We start from the raw sequence: 13,988 nt of genomic DNA, 5'->3' as shown, positions 1-13,988 counted from the left end.
ATGAGACTGACTGCATATCGATTTGCATTAAAAAAAAATTTGCCTGCTAATGCTAATATGGCAGAGGGAAAAAAAAATCAACATAGAACAGGATGACAAATCAAGCTTCTCAGCATAAAATATATTGGACTTCTTTTACAATATAAAGTATCAAAATACTTTCAATTATTGTTTGATATTTATGATCATTTTTCTCTATATCATGTTAATGGGAGAAAAAAATTGTCCTAATATGGACACTTTCTGAGTTCTGGAAGAAGCTTCTGCATAATTGCAGGCACTTCTTCTGAAGCCATATATATGCAATTCCAGGCCTTTCACATGTTAACATTACAAATATCTTTCAACATTGTCTTCTTTTGTTTGCATATCAAATGCATTATCCTTACTCTTGCTTTCTGTGGTGTGGTCACTTGTGCCTCCACATTACCATCAATTTAGGTAGTAAACTGCATATAGCAACATTGCTCGGAACTCATGGTTGATTCCCTGTTTCGGTGTGCATGCACAAGATTCATTTTGATCTTCATATTGTTGTTCTTGTTGTATTGCTTTTTCTCCATTTATTGCACATAATCCTGCATTGCTATTTATCATTGTTATTTTTCAGTGCATTGTTTCTTCATAAAATGTTCTTCTGTTTTTATCTTTTAATCAAGTATCTGCACTTGTGATGGCATTTCAATTATCTGGAACAAATGGCACAGCACCCAGTACTGGTACAGTTTGTAATTCGTCTGTGTTTCTAGTTTCTCACCATGTTAATTCGTATGATTCTTGTTTGCATTATTTCTAGTTGTCATGAGGCCTGTTAGGTCCATCAATTGAATACCATGATGTCTTGACCTGTTGCACCCAGACCCAGCATCAGCAGCGATTTACAATACTTAAGCAAGATCCTAGCCCACTTTCTAAGCCTGAGTCCATGGTGCAATAATTTTGGGCTTCCTGTATTTTGAGCCCAAGCTGGCCTTGGGGTCTAATTTAAAAGCTTGTGCATAGTTTTTTTTGGGTAAAGGAGAAAGTCCAAGGGCAATATTAAGCGTTATAAAGTTTTACAAAGCCAACAGGTCCGGCAGTCATCACCTAAAACTATAACCAAAATAACAGAGATCTCAAAAGATACATCCTGAACAAGGCTTGCACATACATCATCACTCTTAGAAAAAGAAGAATACATAACGTAAAACTTAATATCACGATGCTGAGTGAGTACAACCTTGAAAGGTTAGGCCGCATAACTTGGGGAAAGGAGCACAACTCCATAAATAGATCTGACCAAATCCGAGCGTGCCAAATTGATCTTAACCAGATTAACCTGCCTATGAAATTGGTGCATCAAACAAATAAAATATAAGGAAACCCATGAGCCAATAACTTAGGCATATAGATCCAAAATAGGCAAGGTCCTGCAAGAAGCTTCAGAATAACAACCAGCATGAAGGAGAATAAACAACGTATAACTTTGTGATATATAATTATGCATTGAGAAAATCCTTGCAGGGTATAGAGTATCAGAGTGAATAAGTTTCTGCTAAGACTCCCTGGAACACTGACCGATTAGAGACTGCAAAATTGTCCAATGCAGGTCAAAACTGCAACATAACAGAAATAAGGAGAGGAGACGAATCAGCATAAAATGCACGAAGGCCAACACTTGATACACATAAGTGTAATATCTGCGGAGATATAAATGCCGTGAAGTAAAGGCCAGAGTTATAAAGTTAAAGACCATGGAGTAGCAAATAAAGTATAGAGAATCTTCAGCATTCTCCAGCAGGATATTGAAAATTAATATTGCATCATAGTAGAATATGAAATGAGTATTACCGGATTGCTGCCATAATTTCACAAGAAAGACAAGGTTTAGAAACACCCCGGTAGTAGATATGCACCAGTTCCCCGATACCCACTTCAGCAATTTGGTTTTGTTTCCAGGTAAAGCTTGAGCATAGTTAGTGTGGATCAGATTCTTCAGGCTGCTTGGTCTGACCAAGTACATTAATGGCTTGCCTATAAGCAGAAAATATTACATCCTTTGATCATATGAAATTTTCATATTTTGGAGTTCTTATTGGCTAAACTAGCTCACCAAATCAATCTAATTTCTCTCACTTGAACAGTAAAGTTTCATAAGATATTGCATCTCTCTCTTACTCTTTTAATTCTTTCAATTTCATCTCTACTTTGTTACGTTAACAAATTGGCATTCATATATCCTGCTTAGTTATGTGAGTTTCCTCTAGAATATTCACTTGCTAACTGTTAAGAAAAATGTTACAACCCTTAGTGCATGTTTGGTAATGCTTTTGTTTTTTAATGTTCAAGAAGAAAATTAAAGTAGATTGGACAAATATGTACCATTAAACCCTTTTGTTTTTATAAAACCTCAAGAGCAAGGGTTAAGAAATGAAATTATATGAACAGTTGCATAAAAGGGACATGCTAGAATTTTATGCATATGTTATTTTTCATTGAAATCTAATCTTTTAAGAAATGATGAATAGTATTTTGTGATGAAGAAATATCTTCGATTTCTTTAATTCGATGATATGGCTGAACCTTTACAGGACATAAGTTCATTAGAAATTATGGGAGAAAGATCTTCTTTATCTATCTATATTATAAAAAGCTTAAATAGGACTAAAGTCCTAGAGTCATCGACGAGGATAAGGCTTTGCCCACAAATGGACTTTCCAGTAGTGAGAATCCAACCTTTATGATAGGAGATCCTTTGAAAGAGATTTAATGTGGTAACAACAAGCTAATTGATTGGTCAAGGAGCATATATGATTTATTTGATATAGGAATTATAGACTCCATCCCATTCTTATGGTGAGTGGTACTTTTCATGAAATATGACACTACACACTTCTGAAGGGCCTCACCTATATAAGGATATCCATACATAACCGCGGATATGAAATTTGGACTATCTCTAGCAACTCTTATAAAAAATCAAGATATATGTGTAGAGCCACTAATATAAAACTCTGTACTCTATGTGGTAGTTAAAATTTGGGTCAAAGAAATATAGTTAAAGATCTGGTTCACTTCATTTTCGAAAATTATTCACATTAAGTAAGATTAAGTCACCTTACCCATTGCATAGTATAAGCACCGAAAAATTTATATTATTTTATTTTATAATTTTTTTGAAAAATTTTGAGTTTTGTGGGGGATTGTTGGAAAAAAAAACTCAAAATCTTTCTATAATATCCCTCCAAGTATTTTAATTTTATCTTTTAAATATTTTAATTATCATGATTTTAATTTTTGATCATTGGTAAATGGTCATGTACATTTAATCTCATTTTATTTTATGACTGTCAGACTCTGTATTAAAGATTTTAATAGTTGAACTTCTTATTAAAGATCTTAATGGATCAATAAAAGCTCCAATGATCATAAATGATCATATTGGTTGGATATAAAAAGATCTCATTGGGATCAAATCCTATAAGCCATCCAAGAACCTTCTAATATGTTTTCTCTAATAATTTTCTCTTCAATTATAATATTTTTCTTTTCTTCATCTTTCTGGATGCTAAAAGAGTCTTTATCAACCTCCTCCATGATCATACTCGTAGGTGGAGGATCTCGATCATATTTTGGAATGATTTTTTTGAATATTTTTATATGAGGGATAAAAATACATCAGGACAGTGTCCAATATATTTTCAGATTTGATTAATTTTATGTCTTGATATTCTATAAATTATTTAAATTTTCTATAATAAAATATTATTAATTTTATTTAATTTTTTAATTATATTATAAATTTTTTAAGTCATGTTCCAACATCTAAGGGCAACAGCAGATGGGAGATCATGCATAACATTATAGCATATAACTTTTTGTGATGACAGTTGCATTAGGAGACTGCTCTAGCTGGATGCAATAGGTAGACCATATGAGATGACCAATATTTTTTAAATTCAGTTTGCTAAAATTCAGACTGGAGTAACTCATCAGCAAAATACCGTGCAGGACTTGGTTTCTAAAACAACATAAACATCATCATAAAAAAGACAGGTAGACATCACATGAAAAAAATTTCAAAGAACATAAACCCAAAACGAACACAAGCAGAACTTCACAGGAACTTGATTTCAAAGAAAATATATTTTCTGCATTGCAACTGATAACTTCACAGGAAAAAAATTTTACTTTTACAAGATGGGTCTTACATTGTTATGATACATAGGTTTGACAAATACACGCATTTGGCTTATATCCTAAGAAAATCAGAGCAACCATGACCAAACAAGATGCAACTACAAGTCTACTGTATCTTCCTCTCTCTCCCCTCAACCCAAATTAGTTTTTTAACTCAGCAACCTAATTTTCCAAGGCAAATTTCTCTCGTTCTATCCTTTTGTTTTCAATCTGGAGCAGCCGCATGTCAACCTCCAACTTTTCATTTTTTTCGCTGCAACTTATTGATTATCTTCAATGCACGTGCAGTCCACTCAGGATCCAACCACTAGAAATAGTTGCAACCCCCATTAAACTGTAAAGAACGTTAGAAATGAAGTTTAATAATAGAAAATCAAGTAAAATCAAAGTTCAACACATCATTCCCCTAACTTCATAATTAGGGCATATCCAAAACTTTCTTTTTGGATTTGCTGCCATCCAAGATCACGACTAGAAGATTGACAACGGTATTTTTTCCAGCCTGCACTGTCATGGCCGAATGATTCTCTTTCTCAAGCTCTTGAATTGGAAGAACTCGTAGCCTTGTGGGATAGAGACAGAGAGCAAGAGTTTCCAAAATAAGATGATCGGGGGTGATTAAAAGCAAGAGACCAAGAGACTAACAGAACGAGATCTTTATTTTTTTTTTTGATAAAAATTTTTGGTGCCTATTAAGATTTAGGTCCACATTAGCTCCTCCATCATCGTTCGATTGCCGTGTCGGATTAGAATTTCAATTATGTTGTCACATAAGCACCGATGATAAGCACGGATCCAATTGAAAGGCCGTGGGTCGTATTACAAGATTCTATCAAATGTAAAATTGATATTGGTCGATTTTTTTTATGTAGAAGATATTTATAAATCAATATAAAATATAAAAGATTATATACTAATTATTTAAATAAATAATTATTTAATTTTCACACGGCAGTGGAAGGACATAGCAGGCTATCAGTGCTATAGCCGTCTGATCTTCCTAAAGAATCAGAGGAGCACCACTGTAGGACCGTAGTGGAAGAGACATGGCGGGCTACCAGCTTCTAACCAGCTCACTGTGGCCGTCTGATCTTTCCAAAGAATGTGAGGCGCATCAAATCTGCCGATTAATATTTTGATTATTTTAATCCAACCTTTCAGATTATTTTACTGGCCCACTGCAGTGCAAAACACACGCCGCAGAGGATCCGAACTTGCCTATCTCATACACCAGCCACATGCCACTTGGAACTTCTTCTTCTTCTTCTTCTTCTTCTTCTTCTTCTTCTTCTTCTTTTTTTTTTTTTTTTTTTTTTTTTTTTTTTTTTTTCTGATGACAATGCCACATGGGACTCCTATGCACGCTCTCCAGACGCTTCGACAAGGCGTCACCACGCGACACTATCGGAGCAACGGATCGGAAGGATCGGCTTCTCTCCCTTCCCCTATCCAAAATCGTGCTGAGCCACTGGAAGCCCGACACCTACTAAGCCTCCACTGAGACCCACTGAAAATAAATCTCACGGTCGCCTTCGTTTCTCGGAGGAGACGGGGCCTCCTCTCCCAGTATAAATAGGTTGCACTACGTGTTGTTGCTCTCCTCCGACTGGCACCTCTTGCTCTTGGGGTTAACGAAGAAGAGGAAGAAAAATGGCAGCTCAGAAGAGGGTTCTTTTATTCTGCGGAGGCTATGTAGAAGACTACTAGGTATTCCTGATCGCTGGTTACGACAAGAGTTATTCATCGGTTATTCCAGTGTTATTACCGTGGTTTCTCTGATCGGATTCCCTTCTCTTCGCATCAAACTATGGATGTTTATTCCAGGAATTGATTTATGGGAGGGTTCACAGGTGATGGTGCCGTTCCAAGCGCTGCAAGCGTATGGAATCGCTGTGGATGCTGTTTGCCCCGGAAAGAAAGCCGGCGAGATTTGCCGCACCGCCGTTCATCAGGGTACCGGCCATCAGGTATCTGGGGACATGTTTCTGTCTTTTTATTATGCTTAGAAATAATAGGAAAGACCCTAATAAGAAACAGCCACGGGAGGATATTGAGATTCTTTCTATTTATAGGGAATATTTAACTACCTTGCTTGATTTGCATTAATCATTCCTGGTTTGCAGACATATTCGGAATCAAAAGGTCACACTTCACGCTTAATGCAACATTCGATGAGATCGATGTGAGCAAATATGATGGGTTGGTAGTACCAGGAGGCCGGGCGCCGGAGTATCTTGCGATGAATGAATCGGTTTTGGATGTTGTATCGAAGTTTTCTGACGCAGGAAAAGCAATTGCTTCGATTTGCCACGGACAGCTGATTTTGGCGGCTGCGGGATTGGTGAAAGGCCGGAAGTGCACAGCTCATCCCCTGTAAAGCCAGTTATGCCGGCGGTGACTGGGTGGAGCCGGAGACGATGGCGGCATGCGTCGCTGATGGGAAACTTATAACAGGAGCAACATATGAAGGCCATCCTGAATTTATCCGCCTTTTTGTCAAAGCATTGGGAGGCACCATAACAGGCGCAGATAAAAAGACTTTGTTCCTCTGTGGGGTACGCAAACAACATGATTTCTTGTAAACTTGCATCTTCCATAGAATTCTTTTCCTTTTTTTAGATGATTCTTCATCAGATTATGTTATGGACGTTTATCGAACCTTGAAATCTTTTGTCAATGTAGTTTTAATAGTGACTTGATTAATTAGTTGTTTATTCCAAGAAGCAGCGTATAAGTAAATAAAAATGACAAAATTAGACCTGCTTATTTAGTGATGATTAGCTATGCTAGCATGACTGTTCTACCTGTGAGTCAGTGAGTGCATAATTTGTGCCACCACATCCTTTTTTTCCTTGTTCACAAAAATTGTAGTAGGACAATTATATATATGTAGATTTGTTGCAAATTAAAGATTGTGACACAGAATACTGTTAGATAATTAGATCCAGAGATGATGAGATCCGGGTCAAAAATGTTGACATGGTGTTTGAGTCTGCAATCAGCATACTAAATTTTTGATTTCCTCTGAATTATTTATCGTGATCCTCTTGCCATCCTTCAGTTTCAGAGTTACATATTTACATTTTGTTGCCGAGTCAGTTGAATGCCATGTGTTCAAATATTTCTATCATTTATAAAAATATCTAACTTTATAGAGTCATGCAGCCTCTTGAGGTTGGAGGTCCTTGCTGAAATAATTACCAAGAAGATGTCCTGTTTGTCAATGGAGATAGTCAATTTGTTAGGAGATCATTTTACAAACTTAATGGGTTAACTGAAGTTCTCCAACTTCAGTACAAACCTGGGCCTTTCTAAAACCTGTCACCCCAAAATAGCGTTTGATGACTTCAAACACCACTAGTGTATAACTTTTCATTGGAATGCACAGCATTTTTGAATTATAGTGAATTACAGGAAAATAACATCAGAATTCTGAACCGTTTTAATTAAAGTGAACATTCAGCTTTCTCTCCAGACTATGTTTGCCATGATATCCACAATCGAACAAAAGAATATGTTGATAGTTTGCTGGTTCAGTCTTGATCATCTTTTCATTGCTTGAAACATTTTTTTTTTTTTTTACACCATACATCTTTTAGATACAAAGGCTAGAATATTTTCAACCTGTTGTGCTGATGCATCTCATTGTACTTCATATCAGATATTATCACTTGCATGCATATCTATGATTTTACCTCCATCATCGAAGGAACTTGCCTTTCTTTGCTTGAATTGTGGTGGCTTCATCTGATCATTTTATTGAAAACCTTACATTTGTCTTTTGGCTTGTGTATGCGGTCAGGAATTTTGCTGTTGAGAGATTGTTTAGAGCTCTAGCTATTACTCATCTGGAGTTCATGTTAGACCCCTATAGTTTCAAACTAGCCGTTCACGATCTTCATCATTATTATGGGATCCTCCTTATTTGTTATGAAGTTTAATCTTTTGGATATGCAATTCTTAGTCCCATGGCATATCCAAATTCCTATGGAGCAGTCAGATTCAGACTTACGATAGTGTATATTTTCTTTTGCAATTGTATTGCCAAAGTTTTAAATCAATCTTCATTCTTATATTCTAGTCCTCAATTTTGCTCTCTTTCCACATTAAGGGGACTCGTTGGAGTGACAGTGTGACTTGTTATCGGATTTACATTAGTGCAATTGGCTAGGAGAGCCCATCTAGTAGGTCGAAGCTCATGGCTACTAGCTAGGGGGTCGGTTGCAGGACAAGTGGAAAAGTCGGTAGAATCACAATTCTACCTTTGGATTTATACAATTATAGTAGTTTTAAATTTCCTGATGGATACTAAAAATGAAAGATATAATTTATTTATCATTTGACACAGTGTATCAGCATTCTTGTAGAGATGGAAAACTTCATGTAGTTCCATACTTGTAGAACATGTTGGAACCAGTAAATAGGATGAGTACTGATTTTTATGAATTTTTAAAAGACTACAAGACTTCTATGAATACTTGGCCTTGTCATCCCTTTGTTCATTTGAGCTTTTCATGTTTTTAAGCTACTTTTGCTTATAGAGGTAGTTCTTATACGAAATGTGGCAGGATTACATGGAGGATTATGAGGTAATGGTTCTGTTTCAATCACTCCAATCTCTTGGTTGCATGGTTGATGCAGTCTGCCCCAACAAAGGTGCTGGTGAAAATTGTCCAACAGCCATCCATGACTTTGAGGGTGACCAGACTTACAGTGAAAAGCCAGGCCATGACTTCACCCTTACAGCATCTTTTGAAGGTTTGGATGCTTCGAGCTATGATGCACTAGTGATACCTGGAGGGCGTGCCCCAGAGTACCTTGCATTAAATGATAAAGTTATCGCATTGGTGAAGGAGTTTATGGCTAATGGAAAGCCAGTTGCATCCATTTGCCATGGACAGTAGATCTTATCAGCTGCTGGAGTTCTTAAGGTGAATGTTAAGTAAATCCATGAACTATACTTTTATCATGTAGTGCTTCTCTATGTATTTTCATTTATCTTGATGATTAAAATCATGGCCAAGAGCAAAGTACTCTAATTGTGACAATGAAAAAGAGAAGATAGTAATAAGCTACCCAAGAGCCTAGGTAGTAGTATGCTTAAGGCCTTACTGGCACAAAGTGATTTAGAAAAATTCTTTTTTCTCGATGGTGATCGGTCATGGTATCCACAGCATTGCATCTTTTTTGGCCAAATCCTGATTTCATTTTGCTTCTCCCAGTTGTCAAGCCTAATCGACTTGACTCTTTTCCCTGCCGCCTGTCCTCTCACTTCATTTCATTCTTCTTCTGTAACACCAGATCAGTCCGACTTCATTTTAAAGGGCTTGATTTGTTACATCATTTTATACTTCATCATAATTCATATGCATCACTATATAAGAAATTGTGTTCACATGGTCTTGCAACAGTTAAACACCAAAGTCCCTTTAAACACTTAACAATTAAATCCCCTACTTTCAGAACTTGTCTCGTTTAGGTACCATATCGACACTTAAATAGACTCTTAATTAAACTTGAGAATCCAGGAACCAAAGCAAATCAATTAGAAGTAAATTTGCACCTTATTGGTTTCTTTTCACTTCATGAATAACATTATAGAGTTGCATTGATTTGCTGAACATGTCAATTTGTATTTCCTAGAAGGGAAACCTTCACTTTTACCTTTCTTCTAATTAAATGGTCTCCTTAAGTCGGTGATTGGTGGGTGATATTTTCTCAGTTGCCTTGTCTAAAGATTCTTTCTTTCGGATTCATTGGTAGGGCAACCAGAGTACCTGAAAGGTGACACTTCGTTGCTGAGCATTTTTGGGAAATCCCCAATTGTGATCATTCATCTACCTATTATTTTTTTGTACCATCCTGCACATGATGGTGAATCCTGTGTTTTTAATAAATGTTGTCTTTAGAACTTATATTTCTTTAGCTGAAATAAGAGAATATGGGGTGGATGTTTTTACTACTTTTTAATGGTTTTTTATAAATGACCTTTCAAGTCAAAAATCTTAGAATTCAGTGTACAGATAATCTTATATTATCAATATTAGGATTAAGGTTTGCACTAACAAGCATCAACTTCTTTAACTCAGATCTTAACTTTCATAATTGACAATTCATGAATGGTTGTTAGTTTGCCATTTAGGTAAGTCCTTAATCATGGATAAGTCCAATCATGATACTTGAGATCCTATGTAGGTCATTCTTGTACAAGTCATTTGCAAGTAAGCCCCAGATAACTGGGAAGTGATTTCCAGCTGAGTTGGACTCTGAAAATCACTGCATGTTGTGGTGTATCACTAGATCTATCATACAATGTCAATGTTGTTGATCCATTATGCTTTGAACAGGAACTCATTTAACTGTGCATTTCCTGTATAATAAACCTGACATTCATTACATAATTTCATTTGTCAGTTTTGTGGTGTCTCAATCTCTGCAAAGAATCCTTTCCAATGAGATGCGTTCACTGTCTTGAGAAGCAATGGTTGCATTCTCTTTCATGAGATAAATATATTATCTACATGTAGATCTGTGCAAAGGTTTTTGTCCCTTCTGTTGTTTTCATGCTAATCCATGCCAAACATCACACTCATGCTTTGGACAAATGGGAACACATGCTCTTCTGTTTATTTAAAAAGATTATAATAGTCGTTGTACCTACGTTGTTGCAGGGGACAAAATGCACGGCATACCCTGCTGTGAAGCTTAATGTGGTGCTGGCAGGAGCAACATGGTTGGAGCCCGAGCCCATAGATCGTTGCTTTACCGATTGCAATTTAGTGACCGGCGCAGCTTGGCCTGGGCACCCAGAGTTCATATCTCAGCTTATGGCTTTGCTTGGTATCAAGGTTACATTCTAATGCACGAGCCTGTTACTATATCTATCTGTACAAATGAGACTCGTATCCCTCTTGTGTGACTTCTAAAAGTAATGTCCATGTATCTACGTAACTCTGCATGCAGTGAGTGATCTTGCTTTTCTTCCAGGGAGTTCAGAATGTAGTTCTATTCTGTGAAGTATCAGTTGCCTCTGTCAAGCCTATCAGTTGCCTCTGTCAAGCCAATGTCCATTTATGCCAATGTAATGCCCGTTTTGATTGTTGTTTCTGTGCTTCTTGTTTCATTTAGTTCACTATTATCACATCTTCGATCCGAGATTGTGAATCGAGAATCATGGCAACCGCTGCATACTCATAGAAAACTCTTCCTATGAGCATGCAAGGCATCTTATCATGTTATCTTAAAACAACAGCGGAATAATTAGTCAATAATTTAAATCCAAAACATAACGACCTAAATTTTTTTCTTTAACATCTCAATAAAAACAATGATTCATAGTCCTTACATCAAATTCAATAAGACTTTCAACCGAAAATAAAAGTATAGAGATTCTGCTTCTGATCACTCTTCCATTCATATCTTGTATCATCTTAATTCCTCAACATCTGTAAAAACAGTAAAATAGGAGGTAATGAGCGAGACAGCCCAGTAAGCAATGATCACTTCTCAACAGATTTCATCAGGCATATAAGTAAATAATCATTTATAGAAAATAAGCATATATAGTTCATTAATTCGAAATCAATTTTAATTATGCAATATAATTCATGCCAAATTCATTTTTTTTTCGAAAATTCAAGTTTCTTTTCAGATTTCAATTTCTTTTGTTCTTTAATTCTTTTCGTTAACCATAAGCTATGACCATATTTTCTGTGGCAGGATCATAATACCGCGTATCTGCTTGCGGTAGGTTGCGAATCATCTGGCAGCTATGTCCTTTGGAACCACTGGTCTCGCTGGCGGTTTGTCGCTGGTCTCTCTGACGACATGTCGCTGGTCTCGCTAGCGACATAAACCCCCAGGACAATCAATTGCCAACGTATATGCCTTCATTGGCGGGATCCTTTACATAGTCAGGTTGTCAATTCTTATTGTTTCTTATATCATAATTCTTCATAAATCATGTTTCATATTCTAATTTCGATAATAAAACATATAATAATGTAGTATCGAAATAAATCAATATAATACATCATGAAATCAATATGTTCAATCATGCTTCATCATAACATTTTAAATAAGATATTTTCATAACAAAATATCATTCATCCAATTCATGCATCGTTTCACCAATCATGTCAGAAAAAATATATTATAATTTATCGATAAATCTAGAAAAAGTGAAACATTACTTACCTCGAACGCATTCCAATAAATCCACATAATTCTATAAATTTTTTTCCAAAAATTCTGTTCGTAGATCATATTGCGATATCCCATGATCAAACATCCACAATCCTATACAGAATCAATTTCAATAATTAGAAAGAATACGAATACCATATTTCAACGGTTTAGACTGGGTCCGATCATCTAATTTCATCTAATCAAAATCTAATTAGGACCTAAACGATCCAAGGTTTGACTATCAGATCAAATCGGATTCGAAGTGATAGGACCGAGGTTTCTTCATCGATTTCATAAAATCAAATGGAGAGAGCAAATCAGAGGAGAGAGAGAATTCATGAGGTACAATTCAAATTGATCAGGTGACACAATCCAACATTACGATTGGTCCAATATCTCGAGTGGTGAAATCAACATGATCAAATCAAGTCATGGCTAGATCGGAATCATGGATGATCAAATCTAAAGATTCATGGTCTGATTAAGGTGGGTGCCAGTACGCTGTCTGACAATCATGGATCAGGGTTCTTCATTAGAATCAGATCAAGACTATTAAAAGAAATTTCTTCATTCACTAACTTTTTTAGAGAGAGAATAAATCAGGAGAGAGAATATTTTAGAGAGAGAAAATTCATCTTGAATTCTTCAGACAATATGATTCAACAAATTCGATCGATCAGATCAAATCATACTAAGATTATCGTGTGGATAATTTAATAAAATTATAGAAATTAAAATCTTAAAAATACCTGATCTGATCAAAGTGGATGTCGGTGTACCGTCCGACGATCACAGATCAAAAATCCATCACTAGGATCATTTAAATTCATCATCATTCTTTTCAAAATTTTAGAAAATCTTAGGAGAGAGAAATAATCTAGAGAGAGGATTTTAGAGAGAGAAAGTAGAGAGAGAAAGTTCAATTTTAGAGAGAGAAAATACTAATTCAAGCTGAAGAGAGAGAAACTCTCTTTCTCATATTTTATTATTTATATCATTATTTATTAATTAATTTAATATTTTTTCTTTTCTTTTCTTTTCTTTTCTCTCTCTTTTTTTTCTTTTTTCTTCACAGAAGAGAGGAGAGAAAATCCTATTATTATTATATTATTATTATATTATTTTTTTTCTTTTTTTTTCTTTTTTTTTTTTCTTTTCTTTTTCTTTTCTTTTCCTTCTTCTTCTTTCTCCTTCTTTTCTTTTCCCGTGGGTTCATTTGGGCTGAAACAGGGGACCGTGAGGTCCCCTCGTTGGCTGGCCGGCCGGCGGCGCAGCCGGCGTGGGGCGACCGTCGGCAGGAGGGGAGACGATCCGACGGCAAGAGGTGGCCAAAACGGTGGTTGGCGGTGACCACCGGTGACGGAAACGGCAAAAAAGGAAGATTCTTCCGCAACAAAATCCGACGACTCCGGTCGCCGGCGAGCATGCACATCGGCATGGAAAGGAAGGGAGAGGAGAAAGGAAGGGGAGGAGGCTTATCTCCGTCGCCGGTGAGGCTTTTCCGGTGAGAAATTGGGCGGCACAGGAACGGTCTTCCGCGATGGATTTTTCGGTGATTGCCGTCGATTGAGCTTAGGATTTTCGGTAGAAAGGAGAGAGGAGGGATCTCCTCCTTAAATAGG

The 13,988-nt window shown here is 36.4% G+C and overlaps 1 long non-coding RNA gene and 1 pseudogene across 1 annotated transcript; one reads left to right on the top strand and one right to left on the bottom strand.

Moving 5' to 3' along the window:
- Positions 1 to 5,514: 5,514 nt before the first annotated feature.
- On the top strand, positions 5,515 to 11,286 carry LOC105037870 (protein DJ-1 homolog D-like; annotated as a pseudogene).
- Positions 11,287 to 11,465: 179 nt separating this feature from the next.
- On the bottom strand, positions 11,466 to 13,407 carry LOC140852878 (uncharacterized). Its single transcript, XR_012135849.1, has 2 exons — positions 11,910 to 13,407; positions 11,466 to 11,624 (listed from the first exon to the last, which is right to left on the bottom strand). It is a non-coding gene; the product is annotated as an uncharacterized lncRNA (long non-coding RNA).
- Positions 13,408 to 13,988: the final 581 nt, after the last annotated feature.

Source organism: Elaeis guineensis, chromosome 12 (genome assembly GCF_000442705.2).
Source record: "Elaeis guineensis isolate ETL-2024a chromosome 12, EG11, whole genome shotgun sequence".
In the NCBI taxonomy this organism is placed as follows: Eukaryota; Viridiplantae; Streptophyta; class Magnoliopsida; order Arecales; family Arecaceae; genus Elaeis; species Elaeis guineensis.
This window is presented reverse-complemented; position numbering and strand designations above follow the sequence as displayed.